This window comes from Bos indicus, chromosome X (assembly GCF_029378745.1).
Source record: "Bos indicus isolate NIAB-ARS_2022 breed Sahiwal x Tharparkar chromosome X, NIAB-ARS_B.indTharparkar_mat_pri_1.0, whole genome shotgun sequence".
NCBI lineage: Eukaryota > Metazoa > Chordata > Mammalia > Artiodactyla > Bovidae > Bos > Bos indicus.
In genome coordinates this window covers 116,476,821-116,495,432 of record NC_091789.1, presented here as the reverse complement: position 1 = coordinate 116,495,432, position 18,612 = coordinate 116,476,821, and the positions used below count along the sequence as shown (strand labels likewise).

The 18,612-nt window shown below is 37.8% G+C and overlaps 1 long non-coding RNA gene across 8 annotated transcripts in view; it reads left to right on the top strand.

Moving 5' to 3' along the window:
* The window catches only part of LOC139181291 (uncharacterized), a 67,336-nt gene that overhangs the window by 22,446 nt on the left and 26,278 nt on the right, over nucleotides 1-18,612 (top strand). For 7 of the 8 annotated variants that reach the window (XR_011565291.1, XR_011565292.1, XR_011565294.1 and 4 more), the window contains 2 exons: nucleotides 118-170; nucleotides 1,052-1,158. This is a non-coding gene — a long non-coding RNA (uncharacterized lncRNA). The remainder of the gene's footprint in view (nucleotides 1-117; nucleotides 171-1,051; nucleotides 1,159-18,612) is intronic. The other variant, XR_011565297.1, reaches the window with a different exon arrangement.

Here is an 18,612-nt window from a genome sequence, read left to right as displayed (position 1 = left end):
CTTATGCTCTCCCTCCTTAAAGGAGGAAGACTTACATAAATTATTTGGAATTCTGCACAAAAGATTTTTTATTCTCCCTTAACTTTTCTTTTTTTTTTTTTCTGCCACACCCTGCAGCTTGCAGGATCTTAGTTACTGCAACAAGGGATTGAAACTGGGCCCACAGCATTGTAAGTGCCAAGTCCTAACTACTGGACCACCAAGGAATTCACTAATTATTTATTTATTAATATCACTGTGGACTCATGTATACTTATTTTATATTTTGAGTTATAATTCAATACTATGTTATTTATTTTGTTACTCAAATGCTGGCTTCTGTGTTCCTTTGGCATACCCAAACCATTGAACTATTTTGTTTTGTTTCATTGTTTTTTCAAACACTTTCTTTCTGGTATTAAATGGTTTATTGTGTACATTTTCGACCCCAGTCCTAGAATCAGCTATTTCTCCAATGAGCCCAGTTCTATAACTTTTTAATACACTATTTAAAAATTGCTATTAAGGTTATTATGCTATCACCAAATAAACTGGAGGAAATATTCCTTCTTTTCCTCTACTGGAAAATTTGATTATTGGAATTCTTTGTTATTTCACATTTTCTGCAACTTCCCTACAAAGCCATTTGGTTCTAGTATGTTTTCTGATAGGATAACTTAAACTATTGATTTTGTATTTCATGGGTTTCTGTTTGTCTAATTGAACCAGTTTAGATAGGTTACATTTTTCTAAAAACTTTTTTTTCCCATTTCACCTAATATTTTAAATTTGTTAACAAAATTATTCAGAACATGGTTTTATCTTTTTAATCACTCTACAGTGTAATTGTATCTGTAATTGTGTCATCTCTTTCACTCCTAATATTGCCTCCTCTATTTTGTTTTATTTATTAATATGATCAGAGATCTGTGCAAGTAATTAGTCTTTTCAAATAATTGTTTTGTGGGGATTTGTTGGCCTCTCTTTTCCTATTTTATTTATTTATAATCTTTATTATGTATTCCTCACTGTTTTGGGGAGGTTTATTATGTCATTCTTTTTTTATTCTTAGGTTGGATGCCTGGTTAATTATTTTTAAATGATTCATCTTTTTGAATAAACATACTGAAGGCTATAAAGTTCCTCTAAGTACCACTTCAGCTATATTCTGCAAATTAGGTATGTGTAATTTTGTCATATAGATTGAAATATTTTATAATTTTATTATGATTTTTTCTGACTTAAAGATTATATTAAAAAATATTTTTAAATCTCCAGATTCTTTCATTCTTTACTCATCCAACCATTATTTGTCACAAAATACCAGGAACTGCTCTAGTCACTAACCATATGACAATAAATAAAGCAGAGTAAAGGTTACACGCTCCAGGAGTTTACATTCTAGTGAAGTGAGAGAGATTATAAAATAAATAATGTTTTAGATGGCATGAAATGATTTAGAGAAAAATTAAGTAGGGAAAAGGGATAAAGAATGAGTTATGGATACAGTGTTGAAGGCCTCAGTGAAAAAAGTAATATTTGTAAGGTGACTTCAGGGAGATGGAGAAAGTGTTAAAATATCTACAGGAAGGAACCTGACAGAAGAAACAACCTGTGTACAGTTCAGAGATTGAGTTCAGTTCAGTTCAGTCGCTCAGTCGTGTCCGACTCTTTGCGACCCCATGAATCACAGCATACCAGGCCTCCCTGTCCATCACCAACTCCCGGAGTTCGATTCCCGGGTTGGGAAGATCCCCTGGAGAAGGGAAAGGCTACCCACTCCAGTATTCTGGCCTGGAGAATTCTGTGGACTGTATAATCCATGGGATCGCAAAGAGTCGGACATGACTAAGCAAATTTTGCTCACTATTTTAGATATAATACCCTATTTCTTTTGGTATTTATTCAAGCTACTTATACATGCATACTTTATTTAGTCTCTTACACATTTTCCAACTCTTTGTCTCTCTGAGCTGCTTTCAGGAGAATTCTTATGGATCCATCTTGCATTTCTTCTTTTCTCTTAAGCTGTTTAATTTGTTGTTTAACTCACCATCAAAATTTTGATTTTAATTATTTTAGTTTTCATTTCTACAAATCTCTTGATTCTATTTTAGATCTGCATTCTTATTTTTTATTTTTCTTTATTTCTTATTTAAAATTTTAAACCTCTATTTCATGTTTTGAAATATGTAAGAGTGTTAGTTTCTCAGTCATGTCCAATTCTTTGCTATCCCATGGACTGTAGCCTCCCAAGCTCCTCTGTCCATGGAATTCTCCAGGCAAGAATACTGGAGTGGGTTGCAATTCCCTTCTCTAGGGGATCTTCCTGACCCAGGGATCTAACTCAGGTCTCTTGCATTGGAGGCAGATTATTTACCATCTGAGCTACAGGGAAGCCCAATTTTGAAATATATAACCATAGTTATTCTACATTCTGTTTCTAAGAATTCCAATATTGGAATTCTTTGCACACTGGGTTCTGCCTCTTAATTATGGTAACTAGTTTCTGTGGCTTTTGTATTTTTTTTTTTTTTCTGTGATCTCATGTCCCTTAGATTGTTATTTTTGGGAATTATTTGAGGACTGGGTTACAGTTGTTTCCCCCAAGAAGGATTTTTTTTATTCTGCCAGTAATCTAGGGGTCCAGAGCCTATCTTAAAGGCTTCTCTTGAAGTTTCTGGTTATGTGAATTTGGGCTACAGACATATGTGAGGAGTGCTTTTGTTAAATATTCTCAGGGCAGATTGTATTCCCCCTCCATACAAGGTGAATGTCAACACAGACAACTTTACTTGTTGTCCCTTTGGTGTGCCAGGTTTATTTCTCATTACCATTATGTGGAACATCTGTCCTTTCTGGATCCTAGCTTTAACCTGAGAGTTGTATTAGACTCCAGCCTTGGGCAAGCCTTAGGCTCTGCTCCTGTCCCTGTGACTTTCATAGCAGCAGAGAATGCTCTGTTCAAGGTCATCAAGGTTTACAGATGCCCTGAGGATAAATCTTACCTTTATTTCTCTTACATCTTGGGAATTCTATTTTCATTTCATTTTACCTTTTTTGTCTTTTGTCTATTCTTTATTTCTTGCTAGATCAGTGGTAACGTTTAAAAAAGATGTTTATATTCTATGCTACTTTTTCTTATTTTCCTTAGAAGGAATGTTCAAGGTCTCAAGTCTGTCATATTGCTTCAAATAAAAGCCACTTCACAGATGCTCTCCTTCTCTATCTGTATATTGTTTTTCTCTTTTATGTATTTCATATGTAAATATGAAATATATAGTTTCATTTTGATCCCCTGCCAAAAGATTATACCCTACAAAGAAAGAGGTAACTGTGGTAATAAGTTTAACTTGATAATTCTTTGTGAAAATTAGAGATAAACAATATTTTAGTATGTCACGGGAAAATATCCAATTATACTTTCATCTGTGTCTACTAGAAATCAGCAAAGTATTAACATAGTTATTAGTATAAAATGTGGACAACCATTTTTCAAATTGATAGTCTGAAAACTAGAGGTAAAAACCACTCAGTTTATTCTCTATTTTAAGGTTAGATTTCTTCTCACTTTCTCTGAATATACCAGGAAATTGACAAGTAATGTGACAGAGACATGGAGAATACACTACCCTTAACTTCTTTCTGATTTCTCCCTAGACATTAATTTCTATTTCAACAACTATGGAATACTTAAAAGCTTATGGAACTGTTTATACTTAAAAGTTTATGGAATTTGATTATCAAAAATTGGAAACTTTTAAAATACTGATGATAAGTTCCTTGACAAAGAGAAGCTTATTTTCTATTAAGAGGTTGGAGTAAAGAAAAGCAAAGTATTATCTCTATATTCAAGGATCTCACTGGGTGGTTGTTCAGCCTAACCAACATAAACATAAATTACATTGGTATAATGAATAGGCATTTATAAAAAGCATTAAGATATCACATGGGAAATATCTCTGATCTAATATCAGAGGATTGAAGTGTTGAACCATGATGTACTTTGTAGAACAATGAGAAACTGAGTAGGGGAGAAATGGTGAGAACTCACCAATTATCCCATCTATAATTTATAATCTGCTTTGTAATTAAGTTAGGCTGTAGACAGGTTCTGGTAAATGGACAATGCGTGAAAGTAGTGTAAGTCTCCACTTAGCTAAGGCAGTCAAGAGTGGGGGTGCCTCTTTCATCCTGCTTTTCCTGCTGACCTAGCCTGTGTGGTCTGGATGGTGTGGCAACAATATGGAGAAGGTCTGACCAGTCTTCATTAGACTTCACAAAAGTGAAAAAAAAAATGTGTTTAGTTATGAGATATCTGGCTATAGCTGCAGGTAACGTTAATTACCAAGGTCATAATTTGTGATCCACCAAATCAGATCCCAACAGTGGGATTTGAGAAGGAGTGGTTTATTTGGCAGGTGACACCAGGACACACCAGTGAGGAAGTAAGATGGTGAGGTGGTAGTGGTGATGTTTTAGTCACTCAGTCGTGTCTAACTCTTGCAACCCCATGGACTGAAGCCCACCAGGCTTCTCTGTCCATGGTATTCTCCAGGCAAGAATACTGGAGCAGGTTGCCATTTCCTTCTCCAGGGGATCTTTCTGACCCAGGGATCGAACCCGGGTCCCCTGCATTGCAGGCAGATTCTTTACTGACTGAGCTACAAGGGAAGCCCCAAGATGGTGAGGAGATGATCTTAATAAAAAAGTTTGCTTTCAAGTATTTGCTATGGGTAGCTTGAGTTTCATCCTGCTGGAGAATTCTGAAGGAGAGTATGGACTATGCATTTCAGAGTTATTCCTAAGTGATTACTAGAGGATGATGGGAGTGTGAGTTTTTATGCACCAGCTTCTGTTAGTCATTGATTAAAGTTTTCTCCTGGGAGGTGTTGATTTCCCAGCACTTTCTGCCTGACATACAGGTGAGAAAATGGGCTTTGATGGTCAGAGAAAACTCTCAAAGAAATGCAGGTGGGCACAGCATGGTTTCACTTTTATGAAGGCACAATACAACATGCCATATCCTGGGAAGTGTCATGTGAGAGGCTATAAGGCATCATATAAAGCTGAAGAGATAACATGGCATCCAATCATGGAGGCTCTTCTTTGCCATATGAGGACCTTTTGTCTTTCAGTCTTGTCAGTGGTAGAAAACTGTGGATGGATTTTAAGTGTAGAAGTGATGTGGTCAGATTTGTACTCTAGACTGGTCACTCTAGATGGTATTTGGAGAATGGAATTGAAGTGGAACAATTCAGTGATTGTTATAGCTCTCCAGTGATGAGACCACAGGAGTTGAAACTATGACAATGGTAACAGAGATAATACTGATAAAAGTTAACATTATTTAGATGTCAGCCTGGTGGTGCAGTGGTAAAGAATCTGCCTGCCAAGCAGGAGATGTAAGTTCGATTACTGGGTCAAGAAGATCCCAGGAGGAAATAGCAACCCACTCCAGTATTCTTGCCTGAGGAATCCCATGGACAGAGGAGCCTGAGAGGTTCATAGGATCACAAAAGAGTCGGACACTTTAGCAATTAAACAACAACAACAACAAATGTGCCAAATATATAATTTTTAGTGTAATAAGTCATTTAATACAAATATCATATGAACGGAAATTATTATTATGTGCATTTTTAGGAAACCACAATGGAGAAAGCTTAAGTACTTTGTTGAAGATCAGATTTAAGAGTTAGATGAGCTTGGAATAAACCCAGGATATGTTGTTCCAGAGTTTACATTCTTAATAAGCTCAACACTGGCTGTTGATAACAAAAGAATAGATTTGTTTACATTATTTGATAAAATAAGCAAATCATGGTGATTTTTTTCTAAGGAAAAGGAAAATGTGAAGGATGACTCTAACATTTCTACCATAGGTAAAAGGTTAGATGCACATTTATAAGCAGTATTTTTAAAAGAGAAAACTCTTCATTGCACAAAATGTTGCTAAGAGACATTTAACAACAAAAACAAAAAGCTTCTGGAGTTTATTTTATCCCTATGGTTGTAATAAAAGAAATGAATCCCTGAACTACACTAATTTCTTCCAAGAAACTTGGATCCAAAGAGCTAAAATATGAAATAGTTCAATGACAGAATAGTATTTTGTTTACTGGCAGTTTGGCAGGTAGAGTCTTCTGACCTAGGAAAATGGTCCTGTATGTAGGAAGGGCTTATTTTTTGTCACGATGTGAAAAGCAAACCTACCCCACTCCAGTACTTTTGCCTGGAAAATCCCACGGATGGAGGAGCCTGGTAGGCTGCAGTCCATGGGGTCGCTGAGGGTCGGACACGACTGAGCGACTTCACTTTCACTTTCCACTTTCATGCATTGAAGAAGGAAATGGCAACCCACTCCAGTGTTCTTGCCTGGAGAATCCCAGGGACAGGGGAGCCTGGTGGGCTGCTGTCTATGGGGTCGCACAGAGTCGGACACGACTGAAGTTGACTTAGCAGCAGCAACATGAATAAGATTAGTAGCCTTATTTGTAATGATCATTCCACACGGATTTAAATTTTATTTCATAAAGACAAAGATGGCCACACTCCAATATTCTTTCTCTTAAGATGGCTGAAATTATATGGAATTTGATCTTAAATATTACTTTTGGTGCTACTGACAGCCAAATAATCACTATGAGTATTGTTGTGGTTCTGCTGTATAGACTGAAGGTAATTACCATTCAGTCTTTGTTTGAAAGTACATTTCCTCAGATCAGTGCTCTAAAATATATATTTCACAGGCTAGGTGAGTGCTGTAGGAGAAACTTGTTAAATGTTAGTAGGAACTACAGTTGACCCTTGAACTACACAAATTTGAACAGTCAGGGTCCACTTATACATGGATTTTTTTCAATAAGTGCACACTACAGCACTACACAATCCATCATGGTTGGTTGAATCCAGGGATACAGAACCATGAATACAGAGTGCCAACTGTAAAGGTATATGTGGATTTTGGACTGCGAGGCTAAGCACCCCTAACTCCCATGTTGTTTGAGTCAACTATATATTCTCTTTTAAGAGAACAAATAAAATTGACAATATTCTTGTTGAACTAATCTAGTTATAATTATTTTAATTGCAGTAAAAAAACACATAACATAAATTTACCATCCTAGCCATTTTTAAGACACAGTTCACTAGCATTAAGTATATTCACTTTATTGTGAAACAGATCTCCAGAACTTTTTCATCTTGTAAATCTCAAACTCTATGCCCATTAATCAGCAGCTCCCCTTTCCTGCTTTCCCCTGGCCCCTGGAAACCATTATTTTCTGTTTCTATGAATTTGACTACTTAGATGTTTCATTTAAGTTAAATATACAGTACTTATATTTTGGGGACTGGATTAATTCACTTAGCATTGTATCCTCAAAGTTCATCTATGTTGTAGCATGTGACAAAATTTCCTTCTTTCTAAGACTCAATAATATTCCAGTGTATGTATATACTACACTTTATTTATCTGTGTATTTCTCAACAAACATTAGGTTTCTTCCATCTCTGGGCTCCTGTGAATCATGTTGCAATGAACATTTGGGTGCAAATATCTTTTTGATACCTTGCTATCAAGTCTTTTGGATATATATCCAGAAGGGAGATTTCTGAATCATATGGTAGTTATAGTTTTAATTTTTTGAGAAACCTCCATTCTGGTTTTTATGGCAGTTCCACCATTTTGCAATCCCACAACAATCTGCAAGGGTTCCATTTTCTCCACATCCTCTCCAACACATGTTATTTCTACCTTTTTGATAGTAAAGAAATGTGGAGCGATATCTCATTGTGGTTTTAATTTCTATTTCCTGAATGATTAGTGATGTTTATCATCTTTTCATACTTGGCCATTTATATATGCACCTTTACATCTGAAGATGGATAAGCTCTATACAGTCAGACAAAACAAGACCTGGAGCTAATTATGAGCTCCTTATTGCAAAATTCAGGGCTAAACTGAAGAAAAAAGGGAAAACCACTAGGCCATCCAGACATGACCTAAATCAAATCCCATATGATTATACAGTGAAGGTGACAAATAGATTCAAGGGATTAGATCTCATAGAGTGCCTGAAGAACTGCAGACAGAGGTTCATAACATTATACAGGAGGCGGTAAATCATCCCAGAGAAAAAGAAATGCAAGCAGGAAAAGTGGTTGTCTGAGGAGGCTTTACAAATAGCTGAGGAAAGAAGAGAAGTGAAAGGCAGGGGAGAAATGGAAAAATATATACAACTGAATGCAGAGTTTCAGAGAATAGCAAGGAGAGATTAAAAGGCCTTCTTAAATGAACAGTGCAAAGAAATAGAAGAAAACAATAGAATGAGAAGGACTAGAGATCTCTTCAAGAAAATTAGAGTTATCAAGGGACCATTTCATGCAAGAATGGGCATGATAAAGGACAGAAACAGTCAGGACCTAATAAAAGTAGAAGAGATTAAGAATACACAGAAGAACTATACAAAAAGGTCCTAATGAACAGGATAACCATAATGATGTGGTCATTCACCTAGAGTGAGACATTCTGTAGTGTGAAGTCAGGTGGGCCTTAGGAAATATTACTACAAACAAAGCTAGTGGAGGTGATGAAATTCCTGCTAAGCTATTTGAAATCCTAAAAGATGACACTATTAAACTGCTGCACTCAATATATCAGCAAATTTGGAAAACTCAACAGTGAGCACAGGACTGAAAAAGGTCACTTTTCATTCCAGTCCTAAAGAAGGGCAGTGCCAAAAAATGCCAAAACTACCATCTGGTTGTACTCATTTCAATGCTATCAAGGTTATGCTCAAAATACTTCAAACTAGACTTCAGCAGTACATGAATTGAGAACTTCTGGATGTACAAGCTGGGTTTAGAAAAGGCAGAGGAACCAGAGATCAAATTGCCATCATTTGTTGAATCATAGAGAAAGCAAAGAAATTCCAGAAAAGCATCTACTTCTGCTTCATTGACTTCATGAAAGCCTTTGACTGTGGATCACAGCAAACTGTAGAAAATTCTGAAAGAGATGGGAATACCAGACCACCTTACCTGTCTTCTGAGAAGCCTGTATGCAGGTCAAGAAGCAACAGTTAGAACCAGACATGGAACAACGGACTGGTCCAAAATTGGGAAAGGACTACAACAAGGCCATATATTGTCACCCTGTTTATTTAACTTTTATGCAGAGTACATCATGTGAAATGCCAGGTTGGGTGAATTACAGGCTAGAATCAAGATTGCCAGGAGAAACATCAACAACCTCAGACACGAAGATGATGCCATTCTAATGGCAGAGCGTGAGGAGGAACTAAAGAGTTTCTTGATGGAGGTGAAAGAGGAGAGTGAAAAAGCTGGCTTGAAACTCAACATTCGAGAAACAAAGATCATGGCATCCGGTCCCATCTCTTCATGGTAAATATTAATTGAAGGGGAAAAAGTGGAAGCAGACACATATTTTATTTTCTTGGGCTCCAAAATCACTGCTGACAGCGACTGAAGCCATGAAATTAAAAGGCATTTGCTCCTTGGAAGGAAAGCTATGACAAACCTAGATGATGTATTCAAAAGCAGAGACATCACTCTGCTATTCAAAAGCAGAGACATCACTCTGCTGACAAAAGTCCGTATAGTCAAAGGTATGGACTTTTCCAGTAGTCATGTACAGATATGAGAGCTGGACCATAAAGAAGGTTGAGCGCTAAAGAATTGATGCTTTTGAATTATGGTGCTGGAGAAGACTCTTGAGAGTCTTTTGGACCACCAGGAGATCAAACCAGTTAATTCTAAAATAAATCAATCCCGAATACTCATTTGAAAGACTGATACTGAAGTTGAAGCTCCAATACTTTTGCCACCTGATGCGAAGAGCCAACTCATTGGAAAAGACCCTGATGCTGGGAAAGATTGAGGAGAAGGGAGTGGCAGAGGATGACATAGTTAGATAGCATCACTGATTCAATGGACATGAATCTGAGCAAACTCTGAGAGATAGTGAAGAACAAGGAAGTCTGGCCTGGTGCAGTCCATGGGGTTGCAAATGGTCAGACACAACTTAGCTACTGAACAACAACAACAAAATATCCTCTTTTGAGAAATATCTGTTAATGTCCTGTTCCATTTTTAATTGGGTTATGTTTTGTTGTCAAGTTGTAGTTCTATCTATATTCTGGATATCAATCCTTTATCAGATATATGATTTGTAAATATTTTCTACCATTAGATGTTTCTTATTTACTCTGTTGATTGTTTCCATTGATGCACAAAGGTTTTAGATTAATGTCTATTTTTGCTCTTTTTGTTTGTGCTTTTTGTATCATATTCAAGAACTCATTGCCAAGTCTAATGTCATGAAGCTTCCCAATGTTTTCTTCTAGTTTTATAAGTCTTACGTTTAGTTCTATAATCTACTTTGATTCAACTTTTGTATATAGTGTAAGAAAAAGGTCCGTTTTCCATTTTTGAATGTGGATATCCATTACCCAACACCATTTGTTGAAGAGACTGTCTTTTCCCCATTGAGTGGTCTTAGCACCCTGGCTGAAGATCATTTGATAATGTATGTGGAGGTTGATACTGGGATCTTTGTTCTAGTCTATTGGTCTATTTGTCCGTCTTTATGACAGTATCATGCTGCTGGTTTTATTACTGTAGATTTGTAATATGTTTGGAAATTAGGAAGTATAATGCCTACAAATTTGTTCTTTCTTAAGGTTGTTTGGTTATTTAGGTTCCATTGAGATTCCATCAGAATTTTAGGATATTTTTCTATTTCTGTGAAATAAATATTGTTGAGATTTGTATAGAAATTGCATTGAATAGGAAAATCACTTCAGACCTTATGGACATTTTAACAATATTAAATCTTCCAGTCCATGAACACAGAGTGTCTTTCATTTATTTGTGTCTTCTTTACTTACTTTCAGCAGTGTTTTGTAATTTTCAATGTACAAATCTTTCATATCCCTGTTTAGGTTTATTCCTAGGTATTTCATTCCTTTTGATGATATTGTAAATGAAATTGTTTTCTTTATTTCATTTTCAAATTATTCTTTATAGTATACAGAAATGAAACTCAGTTGTTTGTGTTGATTTTGTATCTTGCTACTTTGTTGAATTCATTTATTCTAAGTTTTTTGTGGAATCTCAAGGGCTTTGTACGTAAAAGACCATGTCATCAGCAAATAGTAGATATACTGAGCTTGAAATGTCTAATTGCCTGGGGTCCTGATACCATAGCATTGGCTGTAAAAATTTATCAATCAATTGATGGTTTTTTTTTTCTATTGCATTATCCAGGGAAATAAGTACTTTGAGATTTAATTTCAATGACTCAGAAGAACTGACATCAGACTGTATCCAAATAGAAATGATGTGTCATTTCTATTTACTGATTCTAATTACTGACATTTCTATTTACTGATGCTTTTGCATCAATAAATAGAACTGAAGTTCAAGTTCTGTATCCCCAAGGATTATTTTTTACAGCACTCTGTGTAGAAAAACATTGCATAGTATGAAAGAAAATGTCATCACTGTTTCAGAAAGATATTTTTTAAGACTTTATAAATGAGATTAATGGTTAGCCAAGAGCAGTTTCATCTCACATTTAAGAAAACAATGTTTTGTCTATAGAATTATTTTAATCCCCACAACACAGCCATAGAAATGGCCATTGTCACTCCCCTTTACTAAGCTAAAGTGTGTTAAATTTTTAAGTATTCATTTGAGCTTATTTTTCCTAGTCTTTTCTACTTATAGAAGAGTTACAAACATTCCTAGCTTGTGAGTCTTTTTGAAACTTCCACCAGTAGAAAGCAGAGTCATTGTTTTCATGTAAATTTTAGGAAACTGGTATAATTTATCCAGAAAACAGTCTACTGACTATAAAAATAAATATGTAAGCAACGATTTGCAGATTATGAGCCAACCATCCATTGAATTCCAGAGGCAGTCAACAAAGAACACCTGCCTGAGAAGCACAGCAGGAAAATAGGCAGCAGGTGCCACACCCCTGGTATTTGCTTAGAGTAAAACAATCTCTGGCTCCATTGAGGCAGAAAGAGGGTGTTCTTTCTTGAAGCTGTTATTTTTCTGTTCTCTGTAAATGCAGAATTATATCCATAGTTTATTTATAAAAGGATTAAGAATATCTCCACATTTCTTAACTGACACATTTTGAATACCTATCAGTGTTTCAAATTTACTAAAATTGCTGCTTATCTAATTCCTGGCTGACTGATTACTTGTGAAACTTTATTTTCAGTCATTTAAGCTTTCAGTGTATCTTGGAAAATCGTAATAAAAAGAAGGCAATATTTACAGGACAATAGAATTTGAATTCAAAATGACCATTTCAAGCCATGACTCTTCTCTAACTACCTGTAAGATCCTGACTTAACATCACAGTTTATTTCTTATTTGCAAAGTAGGTTTGCTGTGATTATTAAACACATATGGCTCAAGATATAATTGCTGAATGTATGAAAGTGAAAGTTGCTCAGTGGTATCTGACTCTTTGTAACCCCATGGACAATAGCCTGCCAGGTTCTTCTGTCCATGGAATTCTCCAGGAATTCTACTGGAGTGGGTAGCCCTTCCCTTCTCCAGGGGATCTTCCCAACCCTGGATTGGTAGCCATTCCCTTCTCCAGGGGATCTTCCCAACCCTGGATTGGTAGCCCTTCCCTTCTCCAGGGGATCTTCCCAACCCTGGATTGGTAGCCCTTCCCTTCTCCAGGGGATCTTCCCAACCCTGGATTGGTAGCCATTCCCTTCTCCAGGGGATCGTTCCAACACAGGGATCGAAACCAGGTTTTCTGCATTATAGGTGGATACTTTACCAACTTTACCAACTTTACCAACTTTCTATTTCTATGCATTGGACTAGGAGATATACCTAGGAAAGACCACCAGGAAAGCCCAAGAATACCCGAGTAGGTAGCCTATTCCTTCTCCAAGGGATCTTCCCAACCCAGGAATCAAACCAAAGTCTCCTGCATGGCAGGCGGATTCTTTACCAGCTGAGCTACCAGGAAAGCCCTAGCAAGTATATGAATATGTTGAAAGTATGGTAGGTGCTGCTGCTGCTGCTGCTAAGTTGCTTCAGTTGTGTCCAACTCTGTGTGATCCCATAGACGGCATCCCACCAGGCTCCGCCATCCCTGGGATTCTCCAGGCGAGAACACTGGAGTGGGTTGCAATTTCCTTCTCCAATGCATGAAAGTGAAAAGTGAAAGTGAAGTTGCTCAGTCGTGTCCGACCTTCAGCGACCCTATGGACTGAAGCCTTCCAGGCTCCTCCATCCATGGGATTTTCCAGGCAAGAGTACTGGAGTGGGGTGCCATTGCCTTCTCCTTGTTAGGTGCTATTTTATGCTAAAAATACTTCAGGAATACCAAGATATAATATTTGATTTGAAGTGTTCCTTAAGGATCACCTATCACAATCATATATTTAGCTGGTGAAGAAATTGAGTGAATTGTTGGCAATTATGAAATTACTGGTGGCAGAATTAAAGTATGTATCTAGATTTCCTAATGTTCAAATTTTCATAGACATTTTTAAATTCTAGTTCTTAAAGATAATTTTATTGCATAAAAAAGGAAAAGAAATTGTTGAAAGCAGTTCCTGACTACTCATGGCAATTTATTAGTTGTGATATTATTTTCATGAATAAATAATCCAATAAATAAACATTACAGTAACTCTGGATGTTAGTTTTAGCATGGGATAAAATGACCAGATGGTTCATTTCAATGTAAAAATACTATCCTTGCTTATTTTAAAACTTTTCAGAATCTAAAATAAAGTACTTTCTTCTGATTTAGGAGAGAAAAACACAGTAAAAGTGCAACTGTTGAGAGTGGGCAGGACTGTGCTGGGGTAAGGTTGATATTACAATGTCACAGAATTTTATCTTGTAACAAACAGGGGATGGATCCATCCTGATTTTTCCATTGAAAAAGTAAATCCAAGCAATAAAATAAAAGAAAATATTTCGTATTATTTTGAAAAGTAATGATTTTTGTATTGCTTTATCAAGTATATATACTTGCTCATATTGATTATAAATTCAAAGCATACATGTATGTATGTATTTCACTTTGCCTCATTTAGATCATAGACTGGTACTGGTTGCTCCAGTACTATCCTTAAACTAGGTGCCATTCATATTACTGAGCATATTACACATGCTAAGCTAATTTACCTTTAGAGTTATCCAATGGGATATGTATCATCTTCACTTTTGGTTGAAGAAGTTGAGGCTCATAGTAGTTAAGATGTTTATTGATACTATGGAATCAAAGTTTTGTTCTCTTTTTGAAAATATTGGGTTGTAATTCTGTGAGGTCAGTGTGCCTCATTTAGGCCACAGGATAGTCTAGCAGAAACCTCACACTAACTCCCACAGGGAGGGTCATGGATTGGAGAAGAATAAGGATTGATGTTCAGCCAGTAAGAACCAATTGAGCTAAAATGACTGAGTTTTTTGTTTAATCTTTTGGCTACACCCCACAGCTTGTGGGATGTGAGATCTTACGTCCCCAACCAGGGGTTGAATTTGCACCCCTTGCACTGGAAGGCAGAGTCAACCACTGAACCACTAGTGGTTACACAGGCTGAGTTCATTTACATTTAGAGTTGCCCAATGGAATATGTATCATCTTCAGTTTTGGTTGAAGTCCACCAGGGAAGTCCCCTAAAATGACTGTTAACATTTGGAAAGATTTCTCTCCTACATGCCTTGCTCCAGCCTGTCTGACATCACTTTACCTAGGAATTCATAGATTTCTCCACAAACCAGTATTCTGCCCTACATCGCAAAAGGTTGCTGTATCCTGCTGAGGGCTTTGCCCAACAGCAAAGAAGTGAGGGTGGGGAATTGGCTATCACCTGCTTTCTCATTCCATTGGTCAAATCTACCTGGAAGCCCCAAGAACAAGGGAGTGTGTGATATACAGCTTATAGAGGTTAGCATCCTGGGGCACAGAACCAAGCAGGGGAGGAGGTGAGATTGGATATGCGGCAGATGGAGTATAACCAGCATGGCAGTGGAATGGAATATCATTATGGGAATTAAAATGAACTCTAAAGAGACACATAAATCTGCAGTTCTAGCACAGCTGAGTTTATGGCCCAATGTTCATGTCTGGTATAACAATCCTAAGTTAAGAGAAGGAAAGCAGAGGATGTGAGTTTCAACTTTTTCAAGGGCTAATAGGTTTATGTTGTAATTGTTTCCTCTTCTCATCTAAAGGCCTCTGTATTAACTCTTATGGCATCTATATAGATGCAGGGCCCTGAATTTTGCAGGGCCCTGAATTTGTCATTCTCCAACTGTTGCAAAATATCAATACTCACTTCACGTTTACTAACAGTCACATTGTTGAAGTGTGAACATCTGCTGAGGAGAAGGATTTATGACAACAGTCTTTGGAGTTAGACAGTGGGACTAATGGCTTTCCAGAACCCTGGGATGCTGAGTCATGGGTATTTTTTAGGGCGACCTCTTTAGGCAGACCTTAGTTTCTCTTGCTGAATAAGTATGTAAACATGCTCTTGTTCAGTTTTGTTCAAGGGACAAAATATCTAGTATTTATAACCACCTTTTAAATAGAAACATATAGACTTTTACATTAAGTCTTCTAGGAAGATGATGTAAGTGTGATTATAAAAGAGCAGTAATATAAAAGCCTGAGTATAAAAAAGCCGAAATTTGAGGGTTTTTAAACCCTGACAGGAATTTACTTGCATGAGAGTATCACAGGAAGCTGTATGTGATAGAATAAAGTTGAATTCAGTGAAAAGCCATGTAAATGAGCCTTAAATGAGCTCTGTGTTACCTATGCCATCACTGTACTTCCGTTAAGTTCTACATAGTTGTCTAATTAATTTGGAAATTATGTTATTTTCATGCTTTAGTTTTCTAGGGCTGCTGTAACAAAATCCACAGACTGGGTGGCTGAAATGACAGAAATATATTTTCTCACAGTTCTGGAGGCTAGTTCAAGGTGTCAGTGGATTTGTTTATTCTGACCCCTCACTCCTTGGTTTGCAGATGGACACCTCCTTCCTGTGAATTTACATGGTTATCCCTACATCTGTGTTGTTTGTGTCCTAATCTCTTCCTATAAGGACGTTAGTCATATTGGACGGAGAAGGCAATGGCACCCCACTCCAGTACTCTTGCCTGGAGAATCCCATGGAAGGAGGAGCCTGGTAGGCTGCAGTCCATGGGGTCGCTAGGAGTCGGACATGACTGAGCGACTTCCCTTTCACTTTTCACTTTCATGCATTGGAGAAGGAAATGGCAACCCACTCCAGTGTTCTTGCCTGGAGAATCCCAGGGACGGGGGAGCCTGGTGGGCTGCCGTCTATGGGGTCGCACAGAGTCAGACACGACTGAAGTGACTTAGCAGCAGCAGCAGCAGCAGTCATATTGGATCAGAAGCTGCCCTAATGGCCCCACTTAATTATCTTTTTAAAGACCTTATCTCCAAACACAATCATATTCTGAGTTACTGGAGGGTTAAGGTTTCAACATATAATTTTGGAGGAGTGAGACACAATTGAATCCATAACACTCCATGAGCTTCATTATCACTTTTCTGTAATACTCTTAATAAACTGTATCCAGTATGTACTGCATAGTTACATAGCAACAGTATGGCACATTTTAGTCTATGCAATGCCTGTTCAATATCCATTCAGTTCAGTTCAGTTCAGTCCCTCAGTTGTTTCTGACACTTTGAGACCCCATGAATCGCAGCACACCAGGCCTCCCTGTCCATCACCAACTCCTAGAGTTCACTCAAACTCATGTCCATCGAGTCAGTGATGCCATGCAGCCATCTCATCCTCTGTCGTCCCCTTCTCCTCCTGCCCCCAATCCCTCACAACATCAGGGTCTTTTCCAATGAGTCAACACTTCGCATGAGGTAGCCAAAGTATTGGAGTTTCAGCTTCAACATCAGTCCTTCCAATGAACACCCAGGACTGATCTCCTTTAGGATGGACTGGTTGGATCTCCTTGAAGTCCAAGGGATCCCCAAGAGTCTTCTCCAACACCACAGTTCAAAAGCACCAATTCTTCGGAGCTCAGCTTTCTTCACAGTCGAACTCTCACATCCATACATGACCACTGGAAAAACCATAGCCTTGACTAGACGGACCTTTGTTGGCAAGGTAATATCTCTGCTTTTGAATATGCTATCTAGGTTGGTCATAACTTTCCTTCCAAGGAGTAAGCGTCTTTTAATTTCATGGCTGTAATCACCATCTGCAGTGATTTTGGAGCCCCAAAAAATAAAGTCTGACACTGTTTCCACTGTTTCCCCAACTATTTCCCATGAAGTGATGGGACCAGATGCCACCATCTTAGTTTTCTGAATGTTGACCTTTAAGCCAACTTTTTCACTCTCCTCTTTCACTTTCATCAAGAGGCTTTTTAGTTCCTCTTCACTTTCTACCATAAGGGTGGTATCATCTGCATATCTGAGGTTATTGATATTTCACCCAGGAATCTTGATTCCAGCTTGTGCTTCTTCCAGCCCAGCGTTTCTCATGATGTACTCTGCATAGAAGTTACATAAGCAGGGAGACAATATACAGCCTTGATGTACTCCTTTTCCTATTTGGAACCAGTCTGTTGTTCCATGTCCAGTTCTAACTGTTGCTTCCTGACCTGCATATAGGTTTCTCAAGAGGCCGGTCAGGTGGTCTGTTATTCCCATCTCTTTCAGAATTTTCCACAGTTTATTGTGATCCACACAGTCAAAGGCTTTGGCATAGTCAATAAAGCAGAAGTAGATGTTTTTCTGGGACTCTCTTGCTTTTTCCATGATCCAGCGGATGTTGGCAATTTGATCTCTGGTTCCTCTGCCTTTTCTAAAACCAGCTTGAATATCTGGAATTTCACGGTTCACGTATTGCTGAAGCCTGGATTGGAGAATTTTGAGCATTACTTTACTAGCGTATGAGATGAGCGCACTTGTGTGGTAGTGTGAGCATTCTTTGGCATTGCCTTTCTTTGGGATTGGAATGAAAACTGACCTTTTCTGTCAGGAAGCATTTAACAGGAGGCTTCCTGTGTGCTGCTTTGGATCTGTCAGGAATTCTCTGTTCCTTATTAATTCCTGAATATTCAGGAATTAAGAGGAGAGGCAAGCCTCTCCCGTGACTGAGGAATCCAGGCCTTTCCTTCATTAATTTTTCTATACAGTGATAAGTACCCTCTTCCTTTTTATGAACCATATGGTAAAAGTGGTTATTTACAACTCTCTCTTTCATATGGATAACCTCATGTTTTCTTGATAACTTGTAAGTTTTGATGTTATCTCTGATGAAAATAACTATCTTGTAAGACAGTATAAATACCTACACAATGTTGAATAAAACACCTTTGCTCCATCAGAGCTCTGGTCCCCTTGTCTTTCTTTCTCTCTCTCACAGTATTTCTTTGCAGCACAGAGGCCCTCTGAGTTCACTTTCCTGCCCGGGCTTCTGAGACCCTCTCGAGAAGGTGCTCTGCATCTTCACCCCATCAAGAGGGCGCCTGAGGCCTCCATGAACAGAGCAAGCTCCATGCCAGGGGCTTTATTGGCTTTCTGCGTAAACCAAGGAATATCAGCCTCTTTTT